Source organism: Vombatus ursinus, unplaced genomic scaffold (genome assembly GCF_900497805.2).
Source record: "Vombatus ursinus unplaced genomic scaffold, bare-nosed wombat genome assembly UNPS02014822.1, whole genome shotgun sequence".
NCBI lineage: Eukaryota > Metazoa > Chordata > Mammalia > Diprotodontia > Vombatidae > Vombatus > Vombatus ursinus.
In genome coordinates, this window is record NW_020954600.1 from 11,226,928 (window position 1) to 11,242,612 (window position 15,685).

Consider the following 15,685-nt stretch of genomic DNA (forward strand, 5'->3'; position numbering starts at 1 on the left):
TAACATTTGTTAACATTTGTTAACATTTGTTAACATTTGTTAACATTAACAGCTCCCATTTGTATAGAATTTTCAATATTGCATTTGCTCCTCCTAACAACCCTGTAAGGTGGTGTTGTTTGTCCTTCATTTTTGAAAAGGACCCATGACATCACCAGATGAAACCTTGACTCGTGCATGATTTGGATTTAAAGTGAGGCAGAATTACACAAAGTCATCAGCCTCACTTTTTCTTCCAGAGTCACTGACATCTAGTGGCAAGACAAAAGTCAAGATGAACAGCAATGGCCCAGGATGCAGTGGGAGAGCTTGGTGTCTTCAAGGCCTGACTAAGCTCTAAGTGCTCCACAGCACCTGCATCGGCCACCTTCATGGCCTTTGGAACGAACTGTTCTCATCTGCCCATTCCACCAGAGGAAGTCTTCACAAGCTTGGGGCAGGCATCCCCCAACTCACCAATGGGTATGAGGCCCATCTCTTACCATCAACCTGGTTTTTAGCCTAACGGCTCAGACAGTCTACCAGGGTGTGGCGACTGTGCATGCTACAGCTTTTTGGAACCACAGGTGAGAGATGAGTGTCAGGCAGACACCAAAGGTGGGTAAGCAGCTGTGAAAAAGGCATGGCAAGTCCTCCTACCAGAGGTGCTAGTGCTCCTTGAACTGCCCCCTTCCATCTTGAGCCCCCCATAGAACCATGTAGATTCAATAACTATCATTATCCACTTTATAGATAATAAATCTGGGGTATAGAGTTGACAAGGTCATAGTGCTAATAAATGTCCCTTGGAATTCAAACTCAGGCCTTTTCTGACTTCCTTCCACCACACCGACTTAAAATGAAAAGATATGCTAGTAGGGAACTGGTCAATGATCTTTTTTTTAAGATAATTTTGGAGGCATTTGTACATGAAATAAGATACTATCAGATGTATATTACATGTAAAATTAGATTTCTCATCTAACTATAATTAGATATATTTGTATATGAAATAGATATTTATATACAAAATTAGATACTATATCAGTTATGACTCTAGCTGGAAGAATTCTGAAATGCATAATGTAGTAATCTGGGTTCCGTGTTTACTATAGTAATAATATTACTAGAAACACACAAAGATGTCTAATAGCTATCTGTCAGTGAGATGTGCTTTACTTAGAATCATAAAACTTTAAGAGCTGAAAAGAATCTTTAAAATTATTAAATTCAATTTCCCCACTTTATCAATACAGAAACCAAAGCCCAGAGAGTAATGTGACCTAACCAAAGTCACCTAGTAATTGGTACCTCTTAAAAAAATGAAGTAAGGTCTAGAATCTGGGTCCACTGAGCTTCAGAATAATGATGTTTCCACAAAACCAAATTGCTTCAAGAATCTCTCTATCAATCTGGCTAGTACAAGACAAGATCTCAATGACATACCTTTCTTTGTAACATCTCAGTACCAAGTACCAAACAGAATACCAAACAGAAGCAGCCATATCACAGTTTACGTTGGCTCTACATGTCTCCTTAAGAATGTTTCAAGAGCTATATTTTAAATATCTTTAAAAGATTCCTTCCAATTCTCAAATTGAAGTTCATATCATACATCTCTTGCAGCTACTTCAGTAATACTGATAGGAAATAATTAACAGAAATTAACTGTAAAGCCCATTATAGTCTTTTATTTTATACATGTAGTTACCACAGAACAAAAGAAAAAAGGAAAAAAGACAGAGACACAGGGATTTATAAGAGTGCTTTTATTACCTTTTTAAGGCTTTAGGAATATCCAATTTCACAAATGTCATCATTAAAAATGTTTAACAAATACATATCTGGAAATTCAGCACTTTCTTTAAATCTACTGAAAAACAACCCAATGTTAAAAGTCTCCAGGGACTGACAGAGCAAATAATTCTTTGCCAGATAGTGCAAGCGGTTTATGCAAATTGTGGCGGTTGAATGGGGGAAGTAATGCTCTTTCAGTCACCATTCACTTACTAATGTTTTTAACCATAAGAAATTTTTCTCAGAAAAATGCCTTGCCCTAAGAAAGATCTTCTGAGGTCTTTTGGTAGTGTTCTAAATTAAGACTTCATAACATACTACGTGATTAATATGTGTTAACATTAATACTACTTGAAACTTCCAAGGATGATGCCAAGATGGTAGAGAAGCATTAACCTGAGTTCTCCCAACACGCCCCTCCAAACAACTCAAATCGAATTCTGGAGTGGCCAAGCCAACAAAAAAGCCAAAGCGAAATGTTCTTCTAGCCCACGACAACACAGGAAGTTAGAAAGAGAGATCTGTGCCAGAGAGGTAGAGGCTGGCCTAGAACCCATATGGATGAGGCCCCGTGGTGGGACTACGCTGTGGCGAGAGAAACGGCAGCAGCTTTGGGAACTCACAAGCCAGAAATGGTAAGGGGACCCAGCAACTGGTCAGAAAGAGTTTACGAAAGACTGCTTTTCTAGCACTGGATACAGGATCAGGCCCTTTTTGGCAACCCCAATGCCTATACCCGCTACTGGGTCATAGTTCCAGGGCAGAGGAAGTAAAAGTATTGAGGGGCAGTATCACTCCCAGCCCCGACGGATCAGGCACCTTGAGAGGCAGTATCCCTTCTGGTGCCAAGAGAGGCGGGGCCCTTAAGAGCAATACTGATTTCAGTCCCAAGTGATCATGGGCCCTTCCTCGGTAAGGACCAGAGGAAGACCAAGAGAAAAGTGACCACACCTGTCCCCAGATCACACCAACTTGGATATACTGAAAACTTCTACCCCCAAAAACTAGCTCTGAAAATAGCAGTGTGAAAAAGCCTAAAGATCGAGAGAGAGGCTTTCAACCCTTCACTCTCCAACCACAATCTGGAACAGAGCCCGACGTTAATATAAAATTCAAAATTGAGAAATAGAATGGGAAAATGAGCAAAAAGAAAAAAAAAGATAGGGGGGGAGAACCTAACCATAAAAAGCTACTATGGCAACAGGGAAAATCAAGACAGACTCAAAAGAAGACAATGAAGTCAAAACAGCTACAAGTTGAGCATCAAAAAAAAAAAATGCAACCTGGATACAAGCCCAACAAGTATTCCTGGAAAAAGCTAAAAACTTTTTTTTTTAATCAAATAAGAATAGCAGAGGAAAAATTGGGTAAAGAAATAAAAGTGGAGGAAAAAAATTAGGGCAAGACAATTGACACCTTGATAAAAGAGTCACAAAAAATACTAAAGAAAATAACACCTTAAAAAACAGTATTGGCCAAATGGAGAAAGAGGTACAAAAGCTTACTGAAAAAAATAATTCCATAAAAGTTAGAATTGGGCAAGTGGAAGTTAATGACTCCATGAGACATCAAGAAACAATAAAACAAAGTCAAAAGAATGAAAAGATAAAAGAAACGTGAAATATCTCATGGAAAAAGCAACTGAACTGGAAAATAGATCCAAGAGAGATAATTTAAGAATTTGGGGATTACCTGAAGGTCAAGATCAAAGAACAGATATCATATTTCAAGAAATTATCAAGGAAAACTGACCCCAATATCCTAGAATGAGAGGGTAAAATAGAAATTGAAATAACCACCTGAAAGAGATTCCAAAATGAAAGTTCCCAGGAATATTACAAATTCCAGAGCTCTGAGGTCAAAGAGAAAACACTTCTGGCAGCAAGCAAGAAAATATTCAAATACCATAAAACCACAGTCAGGATTACACAAGATTTAGCAGCTACCATATTAAAGTAGCAAAGGGCTTGGAATATGATGTTCTGGAAAGCAAAAGAGCTGTGATTACAACCAAGAATAACTTACCCAGCAAAACTGGGCATAATCCTTCAAGGGAAAAAAAAATAGATATTTAATGAAATAGAAGACCTTCGAACATTCCTTATGAAAAGACCAGAACTGAATAAAAAAATCTGATTTTCAAATACAAGACTCCAGAGAAGCATAAAAAGGCAAACATGAAAGAGAACTCATAAGGGATTCAATAAGGTTAAACTGTGTACGTTTTTATACAGGAAAATGACATGTATCTTCTAAGAATTTTATCACTGTTAGGGAGAATGGGGAAGGGAGAGGAAGAATGGGGAAAATTATCTCATATAAAAGAGGCATGCAAGGAAGAGCTTCTACAGTGAAGGGGCAAATGGTGGGGGTTTGGGGGAGCAGACAATGAACCTCACTCACATCTAAAATGGTTCAAAATGGGGAAAATTACATATGTATGTATGTATGTATTATCTATGTACACATATACACTCAATTGGTAAGAAAACTCTGTCTTACCCAAGAGGGAAGAATGAGAGAAAAGAAATAAGAAAAGTGGAGAGGGAGGAAGGTTATAAAATGGAGAGCAGATAAAAGAAGGCAGTAGTCAGAAGCAAAACAGACTTTAGAAGAGGGACAGGATAAAAAGAGAGAGAAAGATAAGCAGAAGAAAACAGAAGGAGGAGAATGCACAGTTAGTAATCATAATTGTGAATGTGAACGGGATAAACTCACCCATAAAATGGAAATGTATAGCAGAATGAATTGGAAACCAGAATCCAACAATATAGTGTTTATAAAAAACACACTTGAAACAGAGACACACAGAGAGTTAAAATAAAGAGCTGAAGTTGATTCTATTATGTTTCACCTGAAGTAAAAAAGGCAGGGACAGCAATTAGTATCTCAAAGCAGAAGCAAAAAGACATAATCAAAAGGGAGAAGCAGGGAAACTACATCTTGCTAAAAGGAACCAGAGACAATGATGTAATATCAATACTAAACATATATGCACTAAATGGCATAGAATCCAAATTCTTAAAGGAAAAGTTAAGTGAATTACAGGAGGAAATAAACAGTAAAACTATACTAGTGGGAGACATCAACTTTCCCCTCTCAAAGCTAGATAAATTTAACCATAAAATAAACAATAAAGAAGTCAAGGAGACAGTCAATCAAATCTTAGAAAAGTTAGATATGATAGACCTTCAGAGAAAACTGAATGGGAATAGAAAGGAGTATACCCTTTTCTTACCTATATATGGCACCTCCACAAAAACCAAGCATGTGTTAGGGCATAAAAACCTCACAACCAAATGCAGAAAAGCAGAAATATTAAATTCACCGTTTTCAGATCATAATGCAACAAAAACTACATTTAATAAAGAGGCATGAAAAGCATAGATTAAAAGCTAATTGGAAACTAAGTAATCTAATCCTAAAGAATGAGTGAGTCAAAGAGCAAATCACAGAAACAATCGATAATTTCAGTAAAGAGAATGACAACAATGAAACAACATTCTAAAATCTGTGGGATGCAGCCAAAGCAATGCTTAGGGGAAAATTTATATCTCTAAATGAATATATCAGTAAAAGAGAGAAAGAGCAGATCAATAATTTGGACATGTACCTAAAAAATAGAAAAAGAACAAATTTTAAATCCCCAATTAAACAAAAAAAATGGAAATCATAAAAGTTAAAGAGATTAATAAAATTGTAAGTTAAAAAAAATCAATTGAATAAATAAAATTGGGAGTTGTTTTTTTGAAAAAAAAACAATAATAGATAAACCTTTGGTTAATTTTACTTTAAAAAAGAAAGAAAACCAAATTACTAATATCAAAAATGAAAAGGGTGAATGCACCATCAAGTAAGATGAAATTAAAGCAATTATTAAGTTATTTTGCCCAATTATATGCCAGTAAAACTGACAACCTAAGTGAAATGGGTGAATATTTACAAAAATATAAACTGCCCAGATTAACAGAAGAGAAAATAGAACACTTAAATAACCCTATCATAGAAAAAGAAATTGAACAAGCCATAATTGAGCTCCCTAATTAAAAATCCCCAGGACCAAATGGTTTCACAAGTGAATTCTACCAAACATTTTAAGGAACAATTAATCCAAATACAATATAAATTACTGAAAAAATAGGTAAAGGAGTCCTATCAAATTCCTTTTATGACACAAATATGGTTTTGATACCTAAATCAGAGAACAAAAACAGAATCAAAACTCTAGACCAATTTCCTTAATGAATATCAATACAAAAATTTTAAATAAAATACTAGAAAAGAGATTATAGTGATATATCACAAAGATTGCACACTATGACCAGGTAGGATTTATACCAGGATTAGAAGGCTAGTTCAATTTTGTTAAAACTACCAGCATAATTGACCATATCAATGACAATAAAAATCACATACAAATAGATGCAAAAAAAGTTTTTGACAAAATGCAACACCCATTCCTAATAAAAAAACACTAGAAAGCATAGGAATCAATGGAACCTTTCTTAAAAGTGATAAGTAGCATCTATCTAAAACCAAGAGCAAGCAAACAGGGATAAAATTGAAGCCTTCCCAATAAGACCAGGAGTGAAGCAAGCATGTCCATTATCACCATTATTATTCAACATTGTAGTAGAAATGCTAGCTATAGAAATAAGAAAAGAAAAAGAAACTGAAGGATTAAAAACAGACAATAAAGAAATAGAACTATCATTCTTTTTTGTAAATAATAATTTATTTTTTCCAATTACATATAAAGATAGTTTTCCACATTCATTTTTTATAAGATTTTGAGTTCCAAATTGTTCTCCCTCCCTCCCTTCTTTCTACCCTGCCCAAGATGGCGAGCAATCTGATACAGGTTATATATGTGCAATCACGGAAACATATTTCCACATTAGTAATGTTGTGAAAGAAGAAACAGAAAAAAGGGAAAAGCCACAAAAAAAGAAAAAGTGAAAATAATATTTTTCAATCTGCATTCAGACTCTATAGTTCTTTCTCTGGATGTGGATAGCTTTTTTCATCATGAGTCTTTTGGAATTGTCTTGGATTATTGTATTGCTGAGAAGAGCTAAGTCAATCATAGTTGATCATGGCACAGTGTTACTGTTACTGTATACAATGTTCTCCTGCTTCTGCTCACTTCACTCAGCATCAATCCATGTAAGCCTTTCCAGATTTTTCTGAAATCCCCCTGCTCATCATCTTTCATAGCACAATAGTATTCCATTACATTCATATACCACAACTTTCAATTCTTTTCCACCACAAAAAGAGTTGCTATAAATATTTTTGTACATAAAGGTCCTTTCCCCTTTTTATGATCTCTTTGGGATATAGACCTAGTAGTGGGTATTACTGGATCAAAGGATAAGTATAGTTTGATTGCCCTTTGGGCATAGTTCCAAATTGTTCTCCAGAATGGCTGGATCAGTTCACAACTCCACCAACAATGCATTAGTGTTCCAATTTTTCCACATCTTCTCCAACATTTATCATTTTCCTTTTCTTTCATATTAGCCAATCTGATAGGTGTGAGGTGGACCTCGGAGTTGTTTTAATTTGCATTTCTCTAATCAGTAGTGATTTAGAGCATATGCCTTTAGATAGCTTTAATATTTTCATCTGAAAACTGACTGTTCATAGCCTTTGACCATTCAACAAAATAGTTTTGATGACTGCCACTTTATAATATAGTTTTAGATCTGGTACAGGTAGGTCACCTTCCTTTGCATTTTTTTTTCATTAATTCCCTTGATATTCTTGACCTTTTGTTCCTCCAGATGAATTTTGTTATTATTTTTTCTAGCTCTATAAAATAATTTTGTGGGGTCATCTAGGTGGCACAGTAGATAGAGCACTGGGCCTGGAGTCAGGAGGACTTAAGTTCAGATCTGAACTCAGACCAGACATTTGACATTTACTAGCTGTGTGACCCTGCGCAAGTCACTTAACTCCAATTGTCTCACCAAAAAAAAAAGAAATGAAAATAATTTTTTGGTAGTTTGATTAGTATGCCACTGAATAAATAAATTAATTTAGGCAGTGTAGTCATTTTTATTGTATTGGCTTGACCTACCCATGAGCAATTGATATTTTTCCAATTGTGTAGATCTGACTTTGTGGGAAACGTGTTTTGTAATTGTGGTCATATAGTTCCTGGGTGTGTCTTGTCAAGTAGACTCCCAAACATTTTATATTGTCTATGGTTATTTTAAATAGGATTTCTCTTTCTATCTCTCGCTGCTGAGCTTTGCTGATAATATATAGAAATGCCGATGATTTATGTGGCTTTATTTTACATTCTGTGACTTTGCTAAAGTTAATTATTTGAGAAGTTTTTTAGTTGATCTAGGATTGTCTAAGTATACCATAATATCACTTGCAAAGAGTAATAATTTTGTTTCCTCATTGCCTATTCTAATTCCTTCAATTTCTTTTTCTTCTCTTATTGCTAAAGCTAAAATTTCAAGTACAATGTTGAATGATAGCGGTGACAATGGGCATCTTTGTTTCACCTCTGATCTTACTGGGAAGGTTTCTAACTTAACCCCATTACAAATAATTCTTGTTGGTGGTTCTAGATAATACTACTTATTTTAAGGAAGACTCCATTTATTCTTTTGATCTCTAGAGCTTTTAACAGGAATGGGTGCTGTACTTTGTCAAAAGCTTTTTCTGCATCTATTAAGATAATCATGTGATTTTATTTGGCTTTGTTATTGATATGGTCAGTTATGCTGATAGTTTTTCTAATATTGAACCAGCCTTGCATTCCTGGTATAAATCCCACCTAATCATAGCATATTATCCTTGTGATATATTGCTGTAATCTCTTTGCTAGTTTTTTTTATTTAAAAATTTTGCATCACTATGCATTTGGGAAATTGATCTATAATTCTTTCTCTGTTTTGGCCCTTCCTGGTTTGGGTATCAGCATCATATTTGTGTCATAAGAGGAAATAGGTAGGACTCCTTCTTCACCTATTTTCCCAAATAGTTTTTACAGTATTAGAATTAGTTGTTCTTTAAACGTCTGGTAGAATTCACTTGTAAATTCATCTGATTCTGGAGATTTTGTCTTAGGGAGTTCATTGATGGCTTGTTCAAATTCTTTTTCTAAAATGAGGTCATTTAAGTATCTTATTTCCTCTTCTGTTAATCTGGGCAATTTATATTTCTGTAAATATTCATCCATTTTGCTCAACTGTCAAGATTCATTGGCATACAGTTGTGCAAAATAGCTCCTAATTATTGCTATAATTTCCTCTTAATTGATGGTGAATTCACCCTTTTCAATTTTGATACTGGTAATTTGGTTTTCTTCTTTCATTTTTTTAAATCAAATTAACCAAAAGTTTATCTATTTTATTGTGGGTTTTTTCCCATAAAACCAGCTTCTTAGTTTTATTTATTAGTTCAATAGTTTTCTTACTTTCAATTTTATTAATCTCTCCTTTGATTTTCTGAATTTTTAATTTGGCCTTTAATTGAGGATTTCCAACTTGTTATTTTTCTAGCTTTTTTAATCACATGCCCAATTTGTTGATATGTTCTTCCTACATTTTATTGATGTAACTGTTTAAAGATACAAATTTTCCCTGAGTATTGTTTTGGCTGCATCCCCTAAATTTTGTCACATTGTCTCATTATTGTCATTCTCCTTGATGAAATTATTGATTGATTCTATGATTTGTTGTTTGACCCACTCATCCTTCAGGATTAGATCATTTTATTTCCAATTAATTTTTAATCTATCTTTCCACAGCATGCAATTTTTCTCACATCATAATCTTAAAAGGATGCATTTAATATTTTTGCCTTTCTGCATTGGATTGTGAGGTTTTTAATGCCCTAATACATGGCCAGTTTTTGTGTAGATACCATGTACTACTGAGAAAAAGGTATACTCCTTTCTATCCCCATTCCATTTTCTTCAGACATCTATCACATCTACCTTTTCTAAAAATCTATTCATCTCCTTAACTTCTTTCTTATTTATTTTGTGGTTAGATTTATCTAGTTCTGATAGGGGGAGATTAAGGTCCCCCACTAGTATAGTTTTGCTGTCTATTTCTTCCTGTAACTCACTTAACTTCTCTAAGAATCTGAATGCTATACCATTTGGAGCATATATGTTTAGTATTGATATTACTTCATTGCCTACAGTACCTTTTATCAAGATGTAGTTTCCTTCCTTGTTTCTTTTAATTAGACCTACTTACGCTTTTGCTTTGTCTGAGATCAGTATTGCTATCTTTGCTTTTTTTCACTTGAGTTAAAGTATAATATATTCTCCTCCAGCTTTTTAACCTTTATTCTGTGTCTCTCTACTTCAAATGTGTTTCTAGTAAACAACATATTGTAGGATTCTGATTTTTGATCCACTCTGCTATTCACTTCTGTTTTATGGGAGAGTTCATCCCATTCACATTCACAGTTATGATTACTGACTGGGTATTTCCCTCCATCTTATTTTCCCCCTGTTTATACTTTTCTCTCTCCTTTTACCCAGTCCCTCCTCACCAGTGTTTTGCTTTTGACCACCACCTTCCTCAATCTGTCCTCTCTTCTATCAGCCTCCCCACTTTTCATTTCCCTTTCTACTCCTACTTCCCTATATGGTAAGATATATTTCTTTACCCAACTAAGTGTGTATGTTATTCCCTCTTTGAGTCCAATCCAGTAAGAGTGAAGTTTAAACAATGCTCACCCCCTCCCTTTTTTCCCTCTTCTGTAATAGATTTTCATGCCTCTTTATTCAATATAACTTACCTCATTCTGCCTCCCCCTTTCCTCTTCTCCTAGTACAATCCTTTTTTCACCCCCTTATCATCACATGAAAGTCAACTTATACCCACACCCTCTATATTCCTTCTAACTGTCCTAATAGAGATACAGGTCTTAAGAGTTACTAGTATCATCTTCCCATGTAGGGATGTAAATAGTTTAACCTTATTGAATATCATGATTTTTTTTCTTTTGTTTACCTTTTTATTCTTCTCTTGAATCTTTATTTGAAGATCAAATTTTCTGTTCAGCTCTAGCTTTTTTTCATCAGGAAATTCTGAAAGTCCTCTATTTCATTGAATATCCATCTTTTCCCTGGAAAGATTATGCTCAATTTTGCTGGGTACAACTTGATTCTCAGTTGTAATCCAAGCTCCTTTGCCTTCCAGAATATCATATTCCAAGCCCTCCGACACTTTAGAAACTGCTAAGTCTTGTGTAATCCTGACTGGGGCTCCTTGATATTTGAATTGTTTCTTTCTGGCTGCCTATAGAACTTTCTCCTTGACCTGATAGTTCTGAAATTTGGCTATAATATCCCTTGGAGTCTTCATTTTGGGATCTTTTTCAGGAGGTGATCAATGGATTCTTTCAATGACTATTTTACCCTCTGGTTCTTAGGATATCAGGGCAGTTTTCCTCAACAATTTCTTTAAAGATGTTGTACAAGCTCTTTTTTTTGATCATGGCTTTCAGGTAGTTCAATAATTTTTAAATTATCTCTCCTGGATCTATTTTCCAGGTCAGTTGTTTTTCAAATGAAGTATTTTATATTTTCTTCTATTTTTTCATTCTTTTGATTTTGTTTGACTGATTATTTATGTCTCATAGAGTCATTAGCTTCCACTTGCCCAATCCTAATTTTTAAGGAATTATTTTTTTTTCAGTTAGCTTTTGTACCTCCTTTTCCATTTGGCCAATTCTGTTTTTAAGGAGCTGTTTTCTTCAGTCAATTTTTGTGCTTTCTTTTCCAAGCTGTTGACTCATTTTTCATAATTCTCTTTGTATAATTCTCATTTCTTTTCCTAATTTTTCTTCTACTTCTCTCACTTGATTTCTAAAATCCTTTTTGAGCTCTTCCAAGAGGACTTTTTGGGCTTGAGACCAATTCATATTCCCTTTTGAGGCTTCACATGTCAGCATTTTGACATTGTTGTCCTCCTCTGAATTTGTGTTTTGATCTTCCCTATTGTCACAGTAGCTTTCTATGGTCAGGGCTCTTTTTGGGTTTTGCTCATTTTAAAAAGTTGAGCTCTGCTCCTGGGGTACAGGGGGCACTATCCCAAGCTTCTTGCACTAGGGGCCAGGGATCTGGTCACTAACTTTCTGTGTCGGGCTTCTGGGGTTGGTGGCTTGCCCACTGCACTAGGGTGGCCCAGCCTAGTCATGCCTGTTGTGCCCTGGGTTCCAGGGCTAGCAGTTTGCCTGCTGCACTGGGGCTAGAGGCTCCCAACTGACCTGCTGAGCTTGGACCACAGAGGCGTTGGTTGCTGATCTGTGCGGTAGCTAAGAGCCTCCTACTGGTTTGCCTGGACACCACCTGTGCTGGGCTACACTCTCCTTTTACCCAAGTGAGGCAGACCTTTCCTAAAGTCCTTCTAAGTTATCTTGGGCCGGAAAATTGTTTTTATCCATCTTTTTGTGGATTCTATAGCTCCAGAACTCTTTTAGAGACTTGATTTAATGTTGATTCCAAGGGAAACTGGGGAGCACTCAGGCAACTTCCTGGCTTCTCTCCACCATCTTAGCTCCACTCTAAAAGTATCATTCTTTGTAGATGATATGATGGTATACGTAAAGACCCTGGAGGATCAACTAAAATAACTAAGTGACAACTTCAACAAAGCTGCAGGAATGAAAAAAAGTCCACATAAATCATCAGCATTTATATACACTACCAACAAAATCTAGGAGCAAGAGATAGAGAAATTCCATTTAAAATAACTGCAGACAATACAAAATACCTAGGAGTCTACCTGCCAAGACAAATCTAGAGATTATATGAATATGATTATAAACTGTTTTTTACACAAGCATACATCTAAATAATTGGAGAACTATTAATAGCTCATGGGTAGGCAAAGCCAATATAATAAAAATGCCAATTCTATATAATTGATTTACTTATTCAGGGCCATACCAATCAAACTGCCAAAGAATTATTTTTAGAACTACAAACAAATAGTAACAAAATTCATCTAAAATAACCAGAGGTCAAGAATATCAAGGAAATCAATAAAAAAGATTGTTAAGGGAGACAGACTAACAGTTTCAGATTTCAAACTATATTACAAAGCAGTAATCATCAAAAACAATTTGGTACTGGCTAAGAAATGGAGTGGTAGATTAGTGGAATGGATTAGGTACATAACACACAGGAGGAAATGACCACAGTAATCCAACAATTGACAAACACCGACATCCAAGCTTTGGGGGTAAAAATTCAATATTTGACAAAAAACACTGAGAAAAGTAGAAAACAGTTTGGCAGAAACTAGGCACAGATCAATATCTCAAACAGTATACCAAGATAAGGTCAAAATGGGAAAATGACTTAGACATAAAGATATCATAAATAAATTAGGGGAGCATAGAAAATACACCTACCAACTCTATGCATAAGGGAAGACTTTATGACCAAACAAGAGACAGAGGAGATTATAAGAAGTAAAACAGATGATTTTGATTACATGAAATTAAAGGCTTTTGCACAAATAAAACTAATGAATCCACAATTAGAAGTAAAACAGAAAACTGGGAGAGGGGGAATTTGCAACAAGTTTCTCTGAGAAAGGCCTCACTTCTCAAATACATAGGAAACTGATCCAAATTTACACAAGTAAGACCCAATCTCTAGTTGATAAATGGTCAAAGGATATGAATAGGCAGTTTTCAGAAGAAGAAATCAAAGCTATCAGCAGTCACATAAAAAATGTTCTAAATCTCTACCAATTAGAGAAATACAAGTTAAAACAACTCCGAGACAGCACCTCACACCTATCAGACTGACTAACATGACAGAAAAGGGAAATGACAAGCGATGGAGGGGATGTGGAAAAACTGGAACACTAATGCACTGTTGGCGGAACTGTGAATTGATCCAACCACTCTGGAGAACAGTTTGGAACTACGCCCAAAGGTCTATAAAAGTGGGCAAACCCTTTGACTCAGCAGTACCACTATTAGGTCTATATCCCAAAGGGATCAAAGAAAAGGGAAAATGACATATTTGTACAAAAAAAATTTGTAGCAGCTTTTTTTGTGGTGGCAAAGAATTGGAAATTGAGGGGATGCCCATCAGTTGGGGAATGGCTAAATAAGTTGAGGTATATGAGTGTTAGAATACTATTGTCCTATAAGAAATAACAAGTAGGATGGTTTCAGAAAAACCTGGGAGGACTTATATGTGAACAAAGTGAAGTGAACAGAACCAGAAGAACATTGAATACGGTAACTGCAATATTGTAAGGGTGATCAACTGTGAAAGACTCAACTATTCTGATCAAAACAATGATGCATTGCAAGACAATTCCAAAGGACCCACGATGAAAAATGTTATCCACCTCCAGAGAGAGAATTGATGAACCCTGAGTGAAGAGTGAAGCATACTTATTTTCACTTTTTTATTTTTATTGTTTTCTTTTGCTTGTGTTTTATTTTGCAACATGGCTAATATGGAAATGTTTGGCATGACCTCACATACATAATAGAAATCAAAGTGCCTGCTCCTCAATGAGGGAAGAAGGGAGACAGGGAAAAAGAATTTGGAATTCAAAATTATAAAAAATGATGGTTAAAAATTCTTTCACATGTAATTGGGAAATATTTAATGAAACAAGAATATTTTTTAAAAAATATTAATACTATTTCAAGACATTCTAGCTACGAAGACTACAACCTTAATAGACAATTTAAAGAGTTGCTATGAGGGGCAGCTAGGTGGCACGGTGGATAGAGCACTAGCCCTGAAGTCAGGAGGACCTGAGTTCAAATCCAGCCTCAGATCAAACACTTGACACTTACTAGCTGTGTGACCCTGGGCAAGTCACTTAACCCCAATTGCCTAAAAATTAAAAAAAAAAAAAAGAGTTGCTATGACCCAAAATGCCATACCTGGTGGCCAAGCCTACTGTAATGAGTCTATCCAAATTGTTCATGTCCATGTTCATGAAGGCAGGTAGGTAACACAGTGGATAGGGTGCTAGAGTCCTGGAAGCCAGGAAAGACTCACTAGTCTCTCCAAACTCTCTGAATGTGTCTTATCCTCAGGCAACAGACACACAGGCTCATACCAGAATCCTTCGTATTTGGGATAGGTTCTATCAGAACTTAAGCTTTATTCTGATAGTCTCTGAAACCTTAGGGTCACCTCAACACCATGATGGAGTACTGTGGGATAGTCTTAATGAATGGTGTTAGTATAATAAGTAGCAGTATAGCTAGGTGGCACAGTGTATAGAGAGCACTGGGTTTAAAGTCAAGGAAGTGAGTTCACATCTGGCCTCACATACTAGTTGTACAACCCTAGAAAAGTCACTAAGCTGCTGTTTGCGTCAGTTTCCTCAACTGCAAAATAGGGACAATAAAATAGCACCTACCTCCCGGGCTGCTATGACAATCAAATGAGACAGTATTTGTAAAGCACCCATCATGGTGCCTGGCACGTAGAAGATGCTTTATAAATGCTTGTTTCCTATCTTCCTTCCTAACGCATTAGCAACTTTCTCCTACTCTACTCCAAACCAAGAAATGAAGTCAATGTTACACAGTTGGCCCTGGAATGCTGAGATTCACTAAATGATACCACTAGTACTGGACAAGAAGAAATCCTGTTCCTAGTAATCAATCATAACCTTCCAGGGTTATTGTGTGGATCAAATAAAATATGTAACACATTTTCCAATCTTAGAGTATTCTATAGTGCTTTTATTAAAAGTATGTATTTATCTATAATAGACAGTACTTATGTAAATGATAGCTATTATAATAATGATTAACATTATTATTTCCTATCTTTCAAAACAATAGCCACCTGAGATGATATTTATAAATACTATCTACTCTCTGGAAGGAAGTTACAAACAAGAATATGGTGCATAACAAGAACTATTAAAGA

The 15,685-nt window shown here is 35.5% G+C and overlaps 1 protein-coding gene across 4 annotated transcripts in view; it reads right to left on the bottom strand.

Moving 5' to 3' along the window:
* CUNH11orf74 (chromosome unknown C11orf74 homolog) overlaps positions 1-15,685 on the bottom strand; it is a 103,212-nt gene that overhangs the window by 56,739 nt on the left and 30,788 nt on the right. The gene's annotated exons all lie outside the window — the stretch shown is intronic.